At 34.0% G+C, this 17,620-nt stretch overlaps 1 long non-coding RNA gene across 1 annotated transcript in view; it reads left to right on the forward strand.

The window, feature by feature from the left end:
• Positions 1–593: 593 nt before the first annotated feature.
• The window catches only part of LOC124967846 (uncharacterized), a 48,026-nt gene continuing 30,999 nt past the window's right edge, over positions 594–17,620 (forward strand). The window contains exons 1-2 of the long non-coding RNA XR_007105618.1: positions 594–702; positions 11,320–11,455. This is a non-coding gene — a long non-coding RNA (uncharacterized LOC124967846). The remainder of the gene's footprint in view (positions 703–11,319; positions 11,456–17,620) is intronic.

The raw sequence follows: 17,620 nt of genomic DNA on the forward strand, positions 1-17,620 counted from the left end.
AGAACTTATAGGACAGAGTACTGGGCAGGAGGGAGCTGGAGGGAAAGGGAGAGAGAGACACACACAGAGAAAGATGTAGAAAGACAGGCAAATCAGACAGGAAGAGAGAGATACATACTCAGAGAGAAGGGGAGGGGTTAAAGGAGGAGAGGAAGAGGAAAAGGAAGAGAAGGAGGAAGAGGAGGAAGAAAAAAGAAGGAAAAGGAGGAGAAAAAGAGGAAGAGGATCAACAACAATAACAACAAAATAAGAACTACTACTAATACTACTTCTATTACTGAGAAACCCTGGGAGTACTTAGCCCAACATGGATCTGTGCAGTAAAAGAAGAAAATAGCTATGGTTGGTGTTATGGTTTGGATGTGAGGTAGGTGTCCACAAATAGCTCACGTGTGAGACAATGCAAGAAGGTTCAGAGGAGAAGTGACTGGGTTGTAAGAATCTTAACCCAATCAGCAAATTAATCCCCTGATAGGGATTAACTGAGTGGCAGCTGAAGTGGTAGGGTGTGGCTGGAGGAGGTGGGAATTGAGGCGTGGCTTTGAAATACATATTTGTGTCTGGCAAGTAGAGACCTCTCTCTGCTTCCTGATCACTGGGTGAGCTGGTTCCGTCTGCCACACAATTCCACCATGATGTTCTGCCTCACCTTGATGCTTGAGGAATAGTGCCAGCCTTCTGTGGACTAAGACTTCTGAAACTGTGAGTCTTCTAACAAACTTTTCCTTCCCTAAAATTGTTCTGGTCAGATCTTTTAGTCACAGGGTGAAAAAGCTGACTAAAACAGCTAATAAAGCAATCCTCAGAGAGGAGTAGGGATAAAGTGAAGTAGATCTAAAAATTCCAACAACTGCAAAGAGTTGGGAATAATTTTAATTCATAGGGGTATAGAATAGAAACCTTAGGAAAATATTGCCTTAGAAAGTAGGATTAATTTAATTTTAGATTAAGGCTACTCCAAACATTCATACCAAAGCTTAAAAGCAAGACTTGAAATGATCCAATTAATTCCAAAGGATCCAGCAAATTCCAAAAATGTTGGGACAAATTCCGGTATTATTTAAAGGAATAAAATAATATAAAAAAAGAAAAATCCACATCTCACATCCAATAAAAAATTATCAGGTATGCAAATGAGAAGGCAAATGTAACCTCAAAATCTAAACCAACAATACAAACTGTAAAAAGAATGAGGTATAATGGAACTAGAATGTAAAAATATTAAAATAGGTACTATAAATATGTTATAGTGGTAGAAAAGATAATAATAAGAAGAAAAATAGAATAAGAAGGTGGTAGGAGATGGTAATAATAATAATAATAATAATAATAAATATAAATATAAAATAACATTTCTAGAGACAAAAAAAGCAAGTTGTGAAGTTAAAAATACAGGTGGATAAAGTTAAAAGGTTAAAAGTGCAAAACAAAAGATTAATGATTACTGAACTTGAAAGAGCAGTATAAATTATGCAAAATTTAGAAAGAATGAAGCAGATTGAAAAACAATGCCAGCAACCAATAATACAATACAGAAAGATATAACCTGTAATTGGAATTCCAGCAGGAGAAGATAAAAATGAAGTAACTGAAATGATATGTTAAGGAGTAAAAATTTTTTCAAAACTAGTATAAACTACAAGCACACAGGTATAGAAAACCCAATAAGCTTTGCTGAGAGGAAATATAAAGAAAATTACATCACAGTAAATCATAATCAGATTTCTAAAATCAATAAAGTAGAGAAAAATCTTAAAACCAGACATAGAAAAGCATATTGAATACAAAAGGAAAAAGCAAGAGTGAAAACACATTTCTTATCAGTATGCAAGCCAAAAGACAATGGGAAAACATTTTTGCATAAGTAAAAGAATTTTAAAACACAGCTGAGAATCTTTTTGTAAGTGAAAATATTTTTCAAGTTTGAAGGCAAAATAACAACTTTTTCAGGCAAACCTATGTTGAAGGAACTTATCAACAGAAGATTTTTATAAGAAATCTTAAAACTTTTTTAAGGACAATATCTCAAAGAAATTTGGATCTACTCAAAGAAATGAAGAGTGAATGGTTAAAATGTAGAAAAATATATTTTTCTTATTTTTAGTATTTTAAAAATACACTTGACTGTTTAAAGGAACAAGAATAAAATATTATTAGATGCAACATTTATATGAGTAAAATATTTAATGATAACAAAAAGAACAAGGGAATAGAAATATATTTTCAAAAGATATTCATATATATGTATACACTGGAATATAGTAGAAGAATTTAGATTGCCTAGTTTAAAGATATGTAGGTGAACCTAGAAAGATTGCTAAACATGAAGCAAAGGTATATTACCTGCTAAGCCACTAAAGTAGATAAATAGAATGAAAAATAATGTAGGAAAAAGGGACAGATAATAAAATATTAACACACAATTGTCAATAATTATGTTCATTATTAATAATTAAAAATTCCTATGAAAAATTAGAGATTGTCACATAGGACTAAAACAAAATATCAAACCATTTGTAGTTTGTAAGAATACTACTTTTTTTTTTATTAGTGCCTATAATTTATATAGAAAAATGGTTTGCACTGTGGTATATTCATACCTGTATAAAATATATTTTAATCATTTTTTACCCTTGTTACCCTCCCCTTTCCTTCCTCTGATTCCTTTCTGACAAAGTTCCCTCTAAATACAAATATATATATATATATATATATATTTGAAGTAAAATAATGGAGAAGATAGATCATGAAAATATAATCAAAAGAAAGAGTATTGGCACAAATATTAACCAAAGGGCATCTGGAAAGGTATTTTACTGGGGTTAAAGAGGAAAATTTTATAATGATAATTTATTCATCAAAATAATGTAATAATCCGTAAATATACATGTATTTTATAACAGACATTCAAGACAAAGAAAGCAAAACTAATAAAAACTGAAAGGAGAAATAGAGAAATTCATAAATAGACATGAAAATATCTGCTCTCTTCTTTCAGTAATTAATAGAAAAATATATGTAGAAATTCAGAAATGAGGCAGGAGAATTGGACATTAATAACAACAAATGATCTAATTGAACTGTACAGAACACTTTCCCAACAACAAAATACAAGAACAGTCACCCAGATAGAGCATAAATAGATCATAGAGAGTTCAGGGTTATAAAACAAGCCGATTAATTTAAGAGGACTAAAATAATTAAAAGTGTGTTTTATGACCAAAGTGGAATTAAACTAGAAATTAATATAAGAAAGATATCTGAAATATTGCCAAACAGTTTGAAATTAAACAGTCCATGGATAAATTAGTTCATAGATAAAAGAAAATCATAAAGAAAATTAGGAAAAAATGTAACTAAATAAAAATCACAGCAAATCAAAATGTGTGAATTACAGCTAAAGTTTTTAGCAAGAAAATGATATGATTAAATAGTTATGTGAGAAAGATCTCAAATTTAACAATCTGAGTTTCTAACTTAAGAATCTAGAAAAGAAGAATTTCGGGGTAAAGTGAAAGCCCATTTTTTCCAGATCCCATAGATGTTAAAGGATGTACAAAATGCACAAGGTAAATTCTAAGCCCAGATGTTTCAAATGGTGACCTCTAACAAACATTTAAAGACAAAATACTAATTCTAAACAACTCCCTTGTACGAAGAAAATTAAAAATATGGTGACAAGTTTTCATTTATTTTAATATACCACACATACTCTGTATGAAACTTAAAACATTGAAAAAAAATTACATATCATCCCTTAAAAACATAGGCAAGAGATTATTTGTCAAAGCATTAGATATTGAATCTATCACTCCTCCACAAAAAGTAAGTGGATCATTTCCAAATTTGACTTATTTCTGATACAAGGTAGATTTAATATAAGAAAATGAATCAGTGCAGTTCATCATACTATGAAATTAAAGAAAATTATGATCATCTTAATGAAGAAAAGTAAATTGACAAAATCTATAAAATTCCGGATTCAAGTCCTCAGTAAATAAGGAAAGACAGGGGACATACTCAACCTAGAGGAAAAGGGAAGGACACCTACAAAGAAAGGTCCAGCCAATACTATGAGATATGGTGAGAGAGTAAATAATCTTTTTCTAAGATTTGAAATAGTACAAGGATGTTTAATGTCATAAGTTGGATTCATATTTTTATCAGAGATACCAGCCTATACAGTAAGACAAGAAAATAAAAAGAAATACAGGGTATATGTAGACAAAATTGTCAGCAAGTCCATTTGACCATACAATACAACCAAATCTCACCTTGTTGTGCTCACTAGTCATAAAAACCAATATTCTTTTATGTCACTGACAGTATCTTTTATGATTCTGATCTTAGGTAGAAAATTCCAACAACATGAATACTTCACAGCAGTCACCCCTTATCCATGGTTTCACTTTCCATGGTTTTGGTTATTCACAGTCATCTGCAGACTGAAAATAGTAAATGGAAAATTCCGGAAATAAACAATTCAAGAATTTTAAATTGCACACAGTTCTGAGCAGTGTGGTGAAATCTCATACTACCCCACCCCATTGTGCCAGAATGTGACTCTCCCTTTTGCCCAGCATACTCCTGCTGTGTATACTGCCTGCCAATTGGTCACCGGGTAAATGACTCAGTTATCAGACTGACTGTGGAACCATCATAGTGCTATGTCAAGTAACCTTTATTTTACTTAAAAGTGGCCCCAAAGTATAAGGACAGTGACACTGGCAATTTGGATATGCCAAAGAGAAGTCATGCATGCTTCCTTTAAGTGAAATGGTAAAAGTTCTTAGCAGGAAAAAAAAAAATCTTCTATTTGTGAAACTCTGAAGAAGAAAAAATAAATTTATGCTTATTTTGCTGTCATGTCTCAAATTGCAAGACTTATGGCCACAGTGATAAAGTTGTTCACTTCATTTCATTTCATCACTTAGGAACTGTAACATTACCATAACAGGAAGGGTGAATACAGATATTTTAAAACAGAGAGACCTGATTCACATAACTTCTATTACAGTGTATTGTTATAATTGTTTTATTTTATAAATTATTTTAAATCTCTTACTATACCTAAATTATTAATTAAACTTTATCATAGGTATATATGTATAGCAGGGAAAAAAGGCCATACTACATATATAGGATTTACTACCACAGATTGAGTATTCCTTACCTGAAATGCTTGAGACCAGAAATATTTTACAAACCAAACATCCCTAATCAAAAATCCAAACTCTGAAATACTCCAGAATCCAAAACTTTTGAGTAATGACATGACACTCAGATTAGGGATGCTCAGTCAATATCTGCAGTTTCAGGCACGTACTAGAAGTGATGGATTGTATACCCTGTGGATAAGGGGGACAAGTGCATACATTTTACAAGTATACAAAGATACGAATGTATGTGTAGATAAACTGATTGTATCAGGACCACTGGTTGGCTGGTAAGTGGATCAGGGTGGAATAAAGAAAATTACTGAATGTCAACCATGAATTGAGGCACAGGAGTAACTCAAATATGCAACTGAAACCTCTAGAAACAACTCTTTACACACAAAAAAAATGTTAGGTGTCCATGTGAGTGAACCAATTAAAGAGGAAGAATCTGGAAGAAAAATTGATATGATAAGATTCCTGAGAATATGTATACTTGATCTACTGTCTGTGGAAAGGAGAACATAACTGGATGGCAAAAAGGAGAAGATGACTGCCGATGTCACCTCATTTGTAGGTCTGATGGGAAGAATTTAAGAAAATTCCAAATAATGACCTCTTATTTCTCTTTATTAGAAATGAGACAATTTGCTGAAAGTAAAGGGGTGGCACAACATTAGAAATTTTTAAAGTATGGAAGAGATTTGAATGTAGTTAGTGAAAATTGAAAGAGCACATTATCCGGAAAAATGTAGGATACACACACACACAGTTACATATACATTCACATGTTAGTTAAATATACAGATCTACTAAAGAGTAACACAAAGTATGTATAGGAAAGGGTTAAAAGAGTTTATATTTGAGAAACTAACAGGTAATATAGTTTTCCTAATTTTATTTTTTTTTCTAATATTAAAATGTATGACTTTTATTAGTAGATTGAGGCCAGGTTTTGTTGTTATGGGACAGTACTAATTTATGAGTTAGAACCAAGAATTTCACTAAGTCCTACAGACAGGAATAATCAGAGGAGGGGATTTTGTAGAAAGAACAGCTTTCCAACTTACTCTCCAAAGAGTCTGAACAAACACCTGGAGCAGAATATGGAGATTTAGAGTACCAAGCAGAGCATTACACCAATGCACTTCTAAAGATATATTTGTGTCTTGATGTAAATCTAACAATAGTTTACATTGTCTTTGTAAGGTTTCCCAACTCATTTTGAGATGAGCTGTTTTAATTGTATATTCGACCCATACAATAGATGTCAGGACGTTCCACATTCTTAAGAACAGGTTTTTGGAACTCAGAGGAAATGAGGGATTTTCCATGAATGATACTGTAAGGCAACAACAGCCCTGGGAATCAAAATTCAACTCCTCCAGATGTTGCATTTTGCATTCAACTGAACGCAGACCATATGACCTTCTTGTGTTCCTGATATCTTTTGGAGTCTGCATCTGTATCTCTTTTACATACTGCTCCACTGAGAAAGATTCCTTAACAGACGCAATATGTAAAGTACGTGAGAAAAAGAAAGATTTGAGGATATGGTATTATAATCAATCAAGCTAAAATTAGTTTCCTTCTGCTTCCAATATTTTGCCTGACCTAAAATGCTTCAAGCTCATTGGTTAAATCTGACAGTAACCAGGTGGGAGATATATCTATTTCTATGTTTTAAAAACACTTTAAATAACATAGGTTCAAATAAAGTTTAAATTGTGTCAAGGCAATCAAGTCTCCCCAAGTCCAGGTAAGAACTAGCTTTCCATTCAGGTGGAGTACAGATGTTACATTTCAATGTTAAAAATAATATAAAGTAATTCTCAGCCCTCTTGTTGCTAGTCACTGTCTCTCTGTGGTTAAAGGAACTCCTCCAAAAGTGATCTATCACAGAGGTTTTATTTCCAGTATTATCTTCTTTTGTTTCCTCCTTCAACTTAATTATATGTTAAGAATCAAATGGTCTTTTTATGTCTCTGTGAAAAGAAAGCAAGAATTTAGCTTCAGATCTATTTTCATCTCACTGTGACCCTTAAAATGATGTTCCACATTCTGAGATAAAAATTTGACTATGGATAAATCAAAACATACCGATGTGTACTGTTGGCATTCATCCAAATTCTCTAGCATTGTACCTCAAACTTGGCATCATCTGGAAATTCCAGAGGGTTCCAGGATTACACATCTTATTAGAGTACAGTTAGGGTAAGGGAATTATTTATTGTCCAAATGGGTTGTTTTTATAAGTGAAAGAGGCAATGTTACTAATTCTGCCTGGACAACAGACTTAAGCTGAGACTCTTCTGAGGCAAGTCAGTCTACAAGGTTGAAAACAAACTGTGTTAAACCCTCATTCTGCATTGCCAGATGGTTACAGGAAAGTACCAGTTGGATATCAATATTTCCTTCACCAAACCAGTTTATCACTCCCATTATTCCATCTGTATATTTTACCATAATTCTCCTAGCCTCTCTAGTTTAGAAGAATGACTCATTTTATTTTACTTATCTTTACTTTACTTGGAATATAGTTATTCATTCATCCAGTCCTTTTAATTTTCTTCCCTACAATATTTCTTGAATTGATACATCCTTTTAACCGACATCACCCTAGTCTAGGTCTAGTCTTTGTTGAATCCCAGATCTAATTGCATTCTGATAATTGCATTCATATCCCTAGAATTATTTTTCTAAATATAAGTATAGGCATTTTTATTGCATGCTCTCTCTACATATATATACGTGTATGTATATATATATATATGAATCCTTTATATTGCATATGTACCCCTACCACACACGTACACGTGCACATGCACGCACACACACACACACACACTCATGCACTGTTCTATTCTGTCATGGTATTTTGTTCCTGCTGAGTCCCTCACTTTTTATTTTATATAGGGGTAAATATTTTTATTTTTTTATTCTTAATTGACATAAAGTATTGTACATATTTATGGGGCACAGTGTGACATCTCAATGTGTATGCCATGTGCAATGATCACATCGGAGTAATTGGCAATATCTAGTAATTCAAATATTATTTCTTTGTTCTGGGAACATTTAAAATCCTCTCTACTGGCTATTTGGAAATATACAATTAATTGCATAATTAATTGTAGTCAATAATAGTTATCCTAATGTGCTACAAAACACTAGAAGTTATTTCTGCTAGTCAACTGCACCCCTGGGCCTATTTATCATCCTCTCTATATCCACTTCCCCTTCCTAGACTCTGGTAACCACTGTTCTCTCTACTTCTTTGAGATCAACTTTTTAGCATTGCATATAAGTGAATATTTGTCATTCTGTTTCTGACTTATTTCACTTAATGTCCTCCAGTTCCATCTATGTTGCTGCAAATGACATGGTTTCTTTCTTTGTACAACTGAATAATATTTCATTGCGCATGCATATCATACTTTCTGTATTTGTTCATCCACTAATGCACACATAGGTTGATTCCCCAGTTATTGTGAGTAGAGCTGCAACAAACATGGGAGTCCAAGTGTCTCTTTGGTATGTTGATTTCATTTCCTTTGCCGGTATACTCAGTAGTGTGATAGCTGTGTCATAGAGCAGTTCTGTTTTTAGTGTTTTGTTTTGTTTTTTTAAGAATCTTCATTTCATTTTCCATAATGTCTGTCCTAATTTACATTCCTGCCAACTGTGGATGAGAGTTCCCTGTGTCCTTATCACCTTCCATCTATTTATTCATTCATTCATTTATTTTTGGTACTAGGGATTGAACCCTGGGACCCTTTACCACTGAGTTGCATCTCCAGCACACTTTTTAAAAATTTTTCATACAGGGTCTTGCTAAGTACTCAGGTCCCGGATAAGTTGGTGAGGCTGGGTTCGGACTTGAGATCCTCCTGCCTCAGTCTCCCAGGGTACCACCATGTCCAGCTCATTTATCATATTTTTATATATGATAGCCATCCTACTATGGTGAGTGAGCCCCTTTCCTGTAATGCCCTTCAAAATGGAGTATGATCTGGTGTCAAAAGCACAAACTCTGGTAGCATTCCACAAAGAGGAAGAAGACGTTGACTACAAACTACAGAAACGGTTTAGTCAGTTTCTAAACTTTACTATAACAATACAAGGTGTGTTAGCAATGGGGAATACTGGGTGCATGAATTTAGTAGGGCTGCCATGAAAAAATGCTTCAGACTAAGTGGCTTATCCAATAGAAATTCACTCTCTTTCAATTCTGAATGGCTGAAGTCCAAGATCAAGGTGTCAGCAGACTGGTCTTATCCTGAGGCCTCACTCTTTGGTGTGCAGATGGCTGGCTTCTTAACTGTGTTCTCATGAGGTCACCCTCTGTTTGTGTATTGGTGCCCTAATCTCCTCTTCTTATAAAAACAACAGTCACAGTGGTTTAGGGACCACCCATATAATCTCATTTTTTGTAACTACCTCTTTGATAGGTCCTATCTCTAAGCACAGTCACATTCTAAGGTGCTGGGATGAAGACTTCAACATGTCAGTTTGGGGAAACATGATTCAGCCTGTTACTGAAGAGTATATTGAAACTTCCTGTAGTGAAACTCTGGAATATTTTTGCAACTTTTCTGTAAATCTAAAATGATTTTGAAATAAAAATTTTAATATTGAAAAGGTTAAAATAACCAGTTTTTATGGAATCACATCTTTTCTTCATTGATAAAAATGATAATCTGTTCCAATTTAAAACAAAGAGCCAGGTGTGCTGGCAGAAGCCTGTAATCTCCACAGGTCTGGTGGTTGAGGCAGAAGGATCGCAAATTCAAAATACATGTTTTAAAAGATAACTTGCAGAAACCAAATATTCCTCTGAGACTCTGATTTCTTCTAGGACTTAATTAACCGTAGGAGGGGGAGGACGGAAAGAGAAAACCATTAATTCTAGGACTTGTCCTTTGCAATGGAACTCCAAATTGTTGGAAACTCAGAATCATACAGCAGTATTTTATTAAATATTTTGGAACAATTTCTAAGTTGGTCAGTTTGTATTAAGAAGACTGATGCTCTTTTTGTTTCCAGATACCCCTATTGTTGTCACTCTCCAAGTTCCTAAGGTCTACTCCATTCAGGGATCTGATACCTTAGATCTAGAAATGTTTTCCTCTTTGTCAGTTCTTATGGACAATGCAATACTCCAGCCCTCCAAAGCAGTTTCTTCTGTATTTCTTCTGTGTACTGATTAGATTAGGATCTTTTACATTCTTAAAGTTGGATCCTAGTTTCTTCAATTCCTGGCTTCAGGTATTTGTACAAGTTTGTTAACATTTGTAAGTCTATTTCAATGTCTGCCAAATAGGGACAATGATACCTGCTATATAAGATATTAAGGAGGATTACTTTGCCTAAATGGTGCCAATAGCTGGAAAAAAGGAACTTTTCACTAAACAGAAGGCACTTTTATTTGATTATGATGTACTTGCTACAGTTTATCTTTGAATTGTAACAAGTACATCTTTTCCTAAGCAGCACATATGAAGCAACAGAAAAGAAAATTAGACTTGAAAGGAAATTTTAACGGCAAGTTCAGACATGCAGTACACATTGACGACACAAGATTAAGCTCTTGTTTTATGGTTTTGTTTTTGTTGTTTATTTGTTTGTTTGTTTTGAACTATTTTCTTGCCTGAGGGAATAACCAGGGATTTGTGGGATTTATATATACCTGAAATTCTAGGATCTCAACTTGGCTCTCGGGTTGTTAATTACATAAATATCATCTGTGAATTTGTGTTTCCAAAGCCATGAACATAGCTTTACTCATAGTAGACAAAATAATTTATTTGTAAGCAAATAAAGCAGAACTTTAAGAACTTTAAGGAGAATATTCCACCTTTTCAGGTTAAGGTAGAGACACAACTCAGTAAAATGATCATGATTCCAAGGGTGCTATGGTTTTGTCTGGAATGTCCCCCTGAGTCTCATGTGTTGAAGGCTTGATCCTCAGGGCAGCAATAGTCAGAGGCGGGTTTTGAGTAGGTGATTGAATCATGGATTTTCCAACCTCATCAGTGGATTAATAATTTGGTAGCCTTATAAGGAAGTGGTAAAATGGTAGGAGATAGGACCTACTTGAAGGATTAGGTCCTTGGGGACCATATTTTATCCCTGACCCCTTCCTTTTCTCTCTGCTTCTCAGTCACAATGAAAGTACCTCTGCTTCACCACCCTTCTCTGCCATGACGCTCTGGTTTACCACAGGCCCACAGCAACAGAGCCAGCCAACCACGGACTAAAACTTCTGAAACCATGAGTTGAAAGATATATTTCCTCCTGTAAGTTGTTTTTCTCAGGTATTTGTTTCAGTGATGAAAAGCTCACTAACACAAAAGGCAAATGGGCAACTTAAAAGTCCCCAAAATGGAATATTATGTCTCTAAGATTTGTATTTGCACAGGAAAGCCAGAGGTAACTGGAATGTTTTGAAAAACTTGCTTCAATCTCACCATTATAAAAGGAGTGATGAGCAAAGGAAAATAAAAAGCAAAAGACTGATTAAACTAGAGGAAAAGAGAAATCTTTTTCTTAGAAGAATGACTACAATTTTAACAGTTGGCTAGACATAAATGAAATGGAAAATTGAGAGCATCACAAAAAGAAATGAAGAAAGGAAATTTCAGTATTACTTGACCAGGGTCTACAGCAATAAAACAAAGGAAGAAAGACATAGTCTCATATAACAATCTAGTATTTCTCCACCAAATGCATCCAAGACCAGAATTTACTGAGAAGCAATGTTTTAATAACACAGGGTGGGCTATAGAATAATTAGAGAAATATTCCTTGAAGATTTGGACAGTAACACCAATGGTTACAGAAATTCCATATGGAAGATTATTGTAGAATATTTAAAACTACAAGAGGGTTTTCTCCATTGTCTGAATAGTTAGCTACAATATTTCCTGTGTCTTAGAGTAATGTGTGCCTGTGAAAACAATGAAATTATGACCATAAGAGAAACTGCAATAATATCATGTATCTTTTCCTGGAAATCAGGCAAAGCAATGACAGAGTCGGTTCAAGACCGAGTTGGATGTTGATCTCATAGTGAAATACATACTTCTGGGTAGAAGTATCTAACTCTGATGCTGTTAGTATTCTCAGAACTTTCTCACCACAAGAGGACACAGAATATGTTTTCGAAGCAAAATCTAAAAAAGTAGTTAGAAAGATGAATGTCTGAACCAAAAATTAAAGGGAAAATTTTAAAATATTACATTTAAATTCATCAAGCAGTGCTATATTCACATATGTAAAAAAAGAAAATGGCCCAGTATAAAACATTATAAACTTTTAGAAGCTCAACTGAGTCCCAGAGGACAGATAGAAGAACAACAAATAGAAATGAAATCACATTGATCTTGATGGCAAAAAAAGACATCCACATTTCAAGAGTGATAACATCTTGAGCAGAATTATTGGTCCTCATTGGCCCCTGTAACCACAAATTTCATTAACATTAACAGCAACTACAATTCAGGCATCTTAGAGAACATGATTCTCCCACCAGAATAAATGTAAGTTGGAGGGAGAAAACATTAATAAGAGACAGAATTCACCCTTATCACCTTATCAATTTCAAAGCAAGAAGTGATAGAAGCTGCCAGGGGAGTCCAACATGAATCTCTCTGCTCATCAGAGTACAGCAGCGTTCTCAGTCTTGGCTCAATGTTAGAATCACCTAGGTAGTTATTAAGAATTCCAATTCCCATATCATCCTGCAGACCCTTTCCAGGGAAGAGATACTCATCAGTAGTTTAAAGTTCCCAGGTGGTTAAAACATACTGCCAAAATTGAGAAATACTGTAGCAGAAGCCGTGTGGCATATAACTAGCTGGAAGTCAACCTCAGTACAGCACTGGATGCCAGAAAATGTGAGCCAAGGTGAATTGGCAGATAAGGGATTTTGAATATAAAGGATCAGAAATGAAAGGACTGTTTAAAAAGTCTAGTGATTAAAGGAAATTTCTAAGCTTTGTAAGAAGGTTGTGGGTCTTAAACACCACTCCCTGAAACAAAAGAATGAGTGTATAGGGGCTCTTCCGATACAAAGGGCCAAAACTATGGTCTCATTGAGTCCTCCCAATTGAGTTTAAATTCACTGGAATGAGCTAGCATCCAAAACAAATAGCAAGATTCTCTTCATCTACCCTCACTTACTGAAATGCCACTCAATTTCTGCTAAGGTCCTTGACAACACTAAGTGCTGGATTTTAGAAATTTAATTTTGACTGGGATAACTACTCTTGAGTTAGGAACTCATGTTTTCTGAAAGTTGTGACAGTGGGGACAAAGCAGTGTATCTTTTGAAGAATTGCTTCTGAGCTATTTAAAACATGAGACAAATTAGAGATTTGGTGTCAACACAACAAAACTCAAGAACCATATACAATTAACAGAGGACCAGGTTTATTTGCAACTACTACTCTACAATTAGAGTATTAATTTTGATTCACATTCTTTAGAATCTAAAATTTCAAGGGTTGGATAATTTGACTTCAAATTTAAATTCCTTGACACCCACTTGCAAAAATATTAACTTGAAGACTAATTTCTCCTCTTGAAGTCTACAGCAGTAGGGATTTATTTATTTATTTAAAATCTGAAACATTAATCAATTGGTATTTAATTATTGCAGTAGTTTCTGGAATGTATTATATCTTGTTGCAAAGTCTCTGCTAGGCTAGTTCAGCAAAATTAGAGATAATTTGAGATGGAAATCCCAAATACAATAGTAAGTTTTAGATTTTCAGTCTTCTTAGGAACCTAGAAATTCATTCAGTGAATTCATAGATCTGACCTATTTTAAAACCCTCTGGGGAAAATTTTTGTGACCTAACATTTGTCCCAGGAGGACATCTAACACAGTAGTACTTTGCCTGGGGAACTTAGTCTCATGAAGATGAGAAATGGACTGTGCTCTTAGTTTCTGATTTTTCCTCCTGAGTCAGCCTCATTCTCGGATAACCAAATATGTAGTGCTTAAATCAGTGGATTCAAAGAATAAAAATTTGCTGGAATCCTCAAAGTTTTTATCCATTCATTGAGTTTCTGCTGGCAATGGCAATTCTCTCTCACCCTATCACTCACAGCGCTCCCACCTGGCCATGAAAATTCTTGTGTTTAGAGGGAAAGTCTGTGTGTGTCCCAGATCTTCCCTGCCTACATGTGGAGGAAAGACTTCTTCGGCTCAGTGATCCCTACATTGAGATTGAGTGGGAAAATCTGTTAAAGTCCTGATGTACACTTTCAAAGATAGTTTGTTCACATATTCAATTTGTATTTACCAATACCAGCTTAATAACATTGATATTTTGACTTTTGTAGACCTCACTCCTTTTGTTATTACTCAATTGCTTCATAACTAGAATAGGATAGAATTGTTCTAGTTAGTAAGTGGTCATCTCAAAGACCCCAAAAAGTTAGAAACTATGAAACTCATTGCCTTATCATTAAATCAAATTTTTCCTATATTGTGATCTCATGGAGGTTTATGAGAGCATTGGCATATTTGGATGCTCAAGATATTATAAGTACTATGCATAAAATTTTTAAAAGTTGACACAGATGAATGATGGCAGCTGGAGTCATGGTCTCATTGTACAAAATGATAAATTTTCCAGCCATGGGGCAAGTAGTCCACCAGTGATTTTCTTTATGGTTAAAACAAAGCTAAAAGCTAATACATTGGAAAGTAAACCTATAGGTTTTATTAATCACCAGGGAAATGCAACTACAAGGTAATTTTTACTTTGTCCAAGATAAAGCAACTGGAATCAGATTTACGCTCCTGTCTGAAATAACCAAACAACAGAAGATTGAGGAAGAGAGAGATTACAAAGGCTTGTGAGAAAATTAGAGGGAATAATCAATATATTCATAATCTTATCTTGTTTCAAAAATGTATACAGGGCTGGGGATATAGCTCAGTTGGCAGAGTGCTCGCCTAGCATGCACAAGGTCCTGGGTTCAATTCCCAGTACCACCAAAAAAAAAAAAAAAAGTGTATGTACCTCAATATTTAGCAAATGATGTACCTCAATATTTAGCAAATGATATGTTTTACGTGGAGATTATTGTATGTCAATTATGCCTTGATTACCCTCAGAGACACACACAATGTCACACCACTACATAGGAAAAATATGTTGAAATGAACATCAGAGCATACCTACTGTTGGTTCAAATGTAGAAGAGTCAGAACTCTCGTATATTACTAAAGAGGATATAATTCTATAGTATCACTTTGTAAAACTGGCTAAGTATATGCATATTTTTGACTCAACAATTTCACTCAGGTATATATATCCAATACAAATTTATGTAAATATTTTACCAAAAGACATGTTTGAAAGCGTATATTGCAACAGTATTCATAATATTTCTTAATTCAAAATAAATAGTCACATATTTCCAATATGGAATACTATCATACAATGAGATTGAGTAATCTATAACTATACACCTAATCCATGACTTTCTGACACTCAAAAGAAGCCACACTCAGAATGACACATAGTATACAGACCCATGAAGTATTAAACTGGGTAAAAATAAATTACACTTTTACTAGTTAAGATTATAATTATTGTGAGAAGGGTAGAGAGTAGGTGTGAGCAATTTGAGAGCTTCTAAATTGTTCTCTTTCTTGATCTGAATGAGGGTTAATTGAATATGCTGTTCACGGTGCAAAAGTTTATTAAGCTTTATACTTGTGTACTCTTCTATTTGTATATAATACTTCAAAAATGTTAAAAATAAGAAGAAAAATTTACATTGAAAATTGTACTCAAACCAGAAGACACAAAAGTTTCTCATTTCATCAAGGAATAACAAATTTTTAAAAGGGTTTATCAGTTCCAAATTGTTACTTGGTTACACTAGGGTAAGTCTAGCAGAAAACAGGTGACCGTACTCTGAATTTTCCCAGGGATGTGAGCAGAGAGGAACTTTATTCAGCATGTGTAACAGATTAGGGTCAGGAAGAAGGAGGTGGACTTTGTGTTCAGATCTTCATTCGTAGTGGGAAAGCCCTGTGTTTATAGCTCTTCAGGTGCCACAGAGAATAATGTTAGGAAGAGAAGATATCAGAGAGTGGTTTTGAAATTGCCTGACATGTTAGGTCAAGCAGCAATCTGTTATTGGAAGTTGTATGTGGCATGAGGTTCTGACACTACTATTTTATTTTAAAATCATAGATAAGGACTGATTTATCATAAATAGGAAAGGTGCTCTAAACATTATTTTACACCCTGAAGTGAACATGAGATACAAGTCCAGAGCAGAGATACCACTTCTACAGCTGACTAGGTTCCCACGAGGCCCTCAGGGGTTCATTATTTCATGTTGCTGTGTATTTGAAGATATATTTTTAACTGAAAGACTTCTATATCAACTAGTATTCAAGCTAAGAGAAATTAATGATTTTTAAAACATTATTAAAAATATATAAAACATTAATAAGTAGCAAGAATTACAGAAGGAATCTGTATGCAATGATTACTGTGTTTCTATAATTATTGCCTGAAGGTCACTCTTGGTCTATATATGAGTTCTTTTTTTTTTTTTTTTTTTGTGGTACTGGGGATTAAACCCAAGTCCTTGTGCATACAAGGTAAGCACTCTACCAACTGAGCTATATCCCTACCCAAAGCCTACATTAATTTTAAAGACATTCTAAATTCTTATCATTCGTCTGTATTCACCATGTGTCTCTAAAAATACTCTTTTGTTGTTTATCATATTATTATTATTCACATTTTAAATTTTAGGTACATTTGCAACAAGTAGAATGTTCAGATATTAAAGACATACAATGAGTTTTAACAAAAGTATACAACCTTTATCCAATGCCCCAATCAACATATAGAGCCACAATATTATCAGGGAAAGTTTCATCATGTACATTCCTAGAAACAGTACTCTTACTTCTGTCAGCACAAATTTTGACCCATCTTGAAATTCAGAAATATGAAAACATAAAATATGTTCTCCTTTACCTTCACTTTTTTAGTCCAAATTGTGTCTTCTCCTGGTGACCCTAGTACATGTTTGACTATTTGAGATTATCCCACTGCTAACTTGCATGCTTTAGCTCATTTTTAGTCTTTTTATTCTTTATACTTCATTTCGGATCATTTTTACTGACTTGTCTTTAAATTCATTAACTCATTACTTTGCAGTATGTATTCTGATGTTAAATTAATGCATTTTAAAACTTCAGTTATTATACTTTTCATATCTAGGCTTTCTCTTTTAATTTGGTAGTTTCCATTTCTTCAGTGGGGTTCCCTCTTTCTATAACTTTTTCAACAAATTCACAATAACTGTTTAAAATCCTTTTCTTCTACTTTCAGTATCTGGGTCCTCTATAGGTTACTTATGCGAAAATTATTTTATCAGTGCAAGTTCCATTGACTTGCTTCTTTGCATGTTTTGCA

The sequence above is a fragment of the Sciurus carolinensis genome, chromosome 17 (assembly GCF_902686445.1).
Source record: "Sciurus carolinensis chromosome 17, mSciCar1.2, whole genome shotgun sequence".
Taxonomy (NCBI): Eukaryota; Metazoa; Chordata; class Mammalia; order Rodentia; family Sciuridae; genus Sciurus; species Sciurus carolinensis.